This window comes from Elephantulus edwardii, unplaced genomic scaffold (assembly GCF_000299155.1).
Source record: "Elephantulus edwardii isolate Elephantulus edwardi_28Jun2011 unplaced genomic scaffold, EleEdw1.0 scaffold00425, whole genome shotgun sequence".
Taxonomy (NCBI): domain Eukaryota; kingdom Metazoa; phylum Chordata; class Mammalia; order Macroscelidea; family Macroscelididae; genus Elephantulus; species Elephantulus edwardii.
Window position 1 is genome coordinate 384,624 of NW_006400175.1, and position 5,264 is coordinate 389,887.

The 5,264-nt window shown below is 37.5% G+C and overlaps 1 pseudogene; it reads left to right on the plus strand.

Annotated features, from left to right (window-relative positions):
* The first annotated feature begins 3,779 nt into the window (after positions 1-3,779).
* LOC102861331 lies at positions 3,780-5,044 on the plus strand (annotated as a pseudogene).
* The last annotated feature ends 220 nt before the right edge of the window (positions 5,045-5,264 follow it).

The following is a 5,264-nucleotide window of genomic DNA, read 5'->3' on the forward strand; positions in this document are numbered from 1 at the left end:
CATGTCTCCTCATAGAGCCCAGCCTCCCGGATAATCTGTTCTGCATATAGGTTGAAAAGGTATGGAGATAGGATGCATCCCTGGCGTACGCCCTTATGGAAAAAATCTTGGTCAGAACAACTTCACTAGTGAATTCTACCCAAATATTCAGAAAAAAGGGGATTCTCTTTCTATTCAAACTATTTCAGAATATTTGAACACTCCCAAATTCATTCAATAAAGCAAACATAACTTTAATATCAAAGTTAGACAAAGATACCACTATAAAGGAAAATTATAGAGCAATGTCCCTCATGAACATAGATGCAAAAGTTCTCATAACATCTCACAACAAAATCCAATATCATATCCAAAAAATCATCATGATCAAGTGGAACTGATAGAGGCATGCAAAGATGTTTTAACATTGGGAAACAATTATGTAATCCATCACATCAATAAAATAAAGCAAAAGAACCATCTGATCATCTTAATAGATTGATAAAATACATCTGACAAAGTTAAGCATTTTTCTTGATGAAATGATCAACAAAATTGGAACAGAAGAAAAGTTCCTCAGGATAATGAAAAAATATATTTTCTATTAAAAACCAATGACCAACATTTATGCTAAATGGAGAGAGAATAAAGGCATTCCTTTTGTGGAAAGAACCAGAAAAAGTTTCCCTTTATTATCACTCCTATTCACTGTTATATTTTAAGTCTGATCCAGAACAATAAGGCAAGAAAAGGGAATAAAACCCATCCAAATTAGCAAAGAAGATGTAGAACTGCCTTTATTTGCAGGTGTGGTCCTATATGGAGAAAATCACAATGATTTAGCAACAAAATTACAGGATCTAGTTTGACCAATTCAGTAAGGTGATTTTGATTGAATTGCTTAATTCCTGAAAGTGAGCCACTCAGTTTCAAATTCCATTTCCACATTTGAATTATGACTAATGTGTGACTTAATCCCTGTGATTTGGTTTTCTTACATTTAAAATGAAAATAGTAATGTCCCCTAAGTTATGTGATGTTTCAGAAACCTTTTTTTTCTTATTTAGTATTGAATACAAGTATTTGATTGTATGTATATACTGTATCTTGTTTATTCACTCATCCATTCACAGGCACTAGGCTATGGGAGATATGGATGTAACACATAGCAGGTTGCACTGCTAATCCAAAGGTCAAATCTATCTAGAGTTTCCAAACCACCAGCAGGTCTGTGGCAGAAAGATCCACTTTCATTGGGATTTACAGCTTTAGAAATTCAGTGGAGGGTCAGCTAGGAGTTAAAACCAACTCAATGCTTGTGAGTTTGGATTTTTAAAGAGCTTTTTATAAATGGTTGTTTCCATCTCTTTCCTATTGTAAATAATGCTTTAATGAACATGAATGTGTGTATACCAATTTAAAGCTTAGGTCTTCTGTGCTTAGCTCAGGATATCTATTTGGTTATATGATTGCTGGATTGAATTGTATTCTTATTTCCCTCCTTTTAATAAGGATTAGGAGGCACCATATGATTTCCCATAGTGATTGCACCATTTTTAAGTCCACCAGTAGTGTATGAGAGATTGAGTTTCTCCACACCTTCACTATTATTACTGCCCTTTTGAAATTTGCTGTTATTGCTTGGTGCTATGAGATTTCATTGTTGTTTTGATTTGCATCTCTCATGGTACATGTAAAAAATGACTGAATTTTTCAACAATCATCATGCCTAATAACAACAGTCAAGAAATCAAAAGAAGTGTTGCATTGGAAAAACCAGCTGTTAAGGACTTTTTCAAAGTGCTAAAGAGCAAGAATATCAATATGAAGACTAAGGTTCAATGTTCTTCAAGTTATGCTCTTTTTTATTACTTCTTATGCTTCTGAAAGTTGGGCAAGGAATGAGAATGACAAGAGAAGAATTGATGACTTTGAACTATGGTGTTGAAGAATAGTACTAAATGTCCCAAGGACTGTCAAAAGAACAAATAGATATGTCTTAGAACAAGTGCAGCCAGGATGTTCTCCCCCCCTACCTCATGTTTGTTTGTTTTGATTCACATTGTGCTTCATATGATGATACCCATGCATTGTGTTTTATAAAATTAATCACCATTTATCTATGGTCACTATTACCCTGTCTTTCAGGATCCCCACTGGATGTTTCCTAATTCCTTCACTCCTTCCTTCACCCACCAAATTCTGTGACCCTGTAATTTCCCTTCTTCCCCACCTTCTCCTCTTCCCTCTTTGGATGTTTATACACATCTTACTAGATTTCCTTCTGTTTTTACAATAATGCAATATTTGTCCTTATGAACCTGACTTAGCTCACTCAGCATAATGGTCTCTACAGACTGCTATTCTGAGGTAAAATTTGTTCTAACGCATTAGCATCATGCTTGGGATGGTATAGAGTCAGAGAAAGAGAGGATGTTCCCCAATAAGATAGATTGACAAAGTGACTGTAACAATGGATTTGAGCCTACCAGGGATCCTGAGGATGGTGCAGAGTAGGGAAAGCTTCAGATCCTTTTTTCCAAGGGTATCAATGAGCCATCATGGACTTAATGACAATCAACAACAGTGATTAGAGATATCTAGTGTGTAGTGCACGGGGAATTGCATCGTCAACCTGAAGGTGACTCATTCTAATCTACCTCAGTGACTCTGAGGAAGAAAAATGGATAATCTCTTCCCATGCAATTTACAGCCTCTGAAAAAACACTGAAGGGTCTGCTAAACTCAGAGCTGACTATGACTTTAAGTTAGTGACTAATTATGAGAATATTTCCTCATGTGTTGGTTGGCTATCTAAATATCTTGTTTGGTGAAATGTCTGTCCATATCTATGTGCTCTGTCCATATTTTATTAGATTTTTGGTTTTGTTGCTGTTGTTTAGGCATGGAAGCTTTTTATACATTTTAGAGATCAGTCCCTTGCCTGACAGATCATTGTCAACTATTTTATCCTCAGTATGTAGGTTCTCTTTTCATTCTTTTAGAGAAGTCTTTTGATCAACATAAAAACTTAATATTAGAAGACTTCATGCATTGAATTTATGATTTATGTACATTTTGCTATGATTTGTAATTTATTTATACAATAAATTAGGGTCTTTAAGTTTGTCCTTTTTTTTTCTCTCTGCTGATATTTACAATTTTTGGTTTTATGTTTCAATCTTAGATCCACTTTGACTTAGTTTTTGTATGTGATTTGAAGTGTGGCCCTAGTTAAATTTTGTACAGATATCATTTATGAAAAATATTATCTTTAATCCAATTAATGTTTTGTAACTCTTCTTAAATGTCAGCTACCCATAAGTGAATGGAATAATTTTTGGTTCTCAGTTATGTTCCATTGATATATTTGTCTGTAGCGGTACAAAAATAAGTTATTTTGACTATCCTAACTGTATAATATTTCTGGAAATTGGTGGGTGTAAATCTTCCATGCTTTTTTGGATGCACTTTTCTTTTTTTTTAATTTAGGTTGTTTATTTTTCATTTCCATGAACATCTACAGAGATTTTGGGATTCCATTCATTCATTGTTGCACCCTTCTCCCCTCACAAACCCCTCCCCCCTCCCCCCCATTTGCTCCTCTCCTTGAAAAGTAAAAGAAAAACTCCCTCATTGGTACACAACCCCCCCCCGCCCCTCCCCAAACCCCACCCCCTACCCCCAAATATAGTCCACTCTGCAACCCTCATTGCATACTCCTACGATAAAAATAATGCCCTAAAATATAAAATATAATACTTTTAGACTATTCTCTCCCCCATAGACTTCAATGCCGGATGCACTTTTCTTATCCAATGTCTCTTCCCTTTCCATATGAAGTTATTAGTTGTTGTTTCTATCTCCTTAAAAATGTTGATGGGGCGGGGCCTCCTCCCATCGCAGCTTCCGCTGCACCTTGGCTGTAGCCTCCTACCTGGCTCTGTGCGCCCCTCTGCTGCCGCAGTCGCTGGCCTCAGGCCCGGCGAGGTGCTACAGCCAGGAGTCAAAACTACTTACCTGGAAGACCTTCCATCACTCCCTGAGTATGAACTGGCTCCGTCCAAATTAGGCGAGGAAGTGGATGATGTTTATCTCATTCGCGCTCAAGGATTGCCCTGGTCATGCACTATGGAAGATGTCCTTAACTTTTTCTCAGACTGCAGAATCCGCAATGGTGAGAATGGAATACCTTTCCTCTTAAATAGAGATGGGAAACGAAGGGGTGATGGCTTAATTGAAATGGAGTCAGAGAAAGATGTGCAGAAAGCCTTAGAGAAGCACCGCTTGTACATGGGTCAGCGGTATGTGGAAGTGTATGAGATAAACAATGAAGACATGGATGCCTTAATGAAGAGCTTGCAGGTCAAATCTTCACCTGTGGTAAATGATGGCGAGGACTTCCTTACAGTCGCAATGAAAAAGACATTGTAGACTTTTTTGCAGGACTGAATAGAGTAGACATTACTTTTGTTATGGACCACAGAGGACGGAGAAAAACAGGGGAAGCCTATGTGCAGTTTGAAGAACCAGAAATGGCCTGTTGAAGCATAGGGAAGAAATTGGTAATCGATACATAGAGATATTTCCAAGCAGAAAGAATGAAGTTCGAACCCATGCTGGTTCGCATAAGGGAAAGAAAATTGAGTCTTCTTCTCCTGCCAAGTATATAACTGAGCCAGAAATGGTATTTGAAGAACATGAAGTAAATGAAGATGTGCGACCCCTCACAGCATTTGAAAATGAGAAGGAAATAGAGTTGCTTAAGGAAATGTCAGAAAAGCTTCCAGAGGCTGTTGATTTTGGAGCTACACCTTCACTACATTTTGTTCACATGAGAGGATTGCCTTTCCAAGCTAATGCCCAAGACATTATAAATTTTTTTGCTCCACTGAAGCCCGTTAGAATCACCATGGAATACAGCTCCAGTGGGAAGGCCACTAGAGAAGCTGATGTGCACTTTGACACTCACGAGGATGCTGCTGCAGCTATGCTCAAGGATCGCTCCCGCGTTCAACATAGGTATATTGAACTGTTCCTGAATTCATGTCCAAAAGGAAAATAAGACTTCCAGGGACTCCATTAAAAGGATGAGGCAAGAAGCATTTCATTTGTACATCTTCCTTGGACATGGGATACGAAGTTCCAGTTTATTAGCAGCAACTGCTTGAAGAAAGGACTTTGGGTATTTGGTATATTACATCTAGGAGAAATATCATAATGGACTGTTTAGAAAAGGAAAGAAGAGATTCCGTTGGAGATTATGAAATAAACCACAAATACAA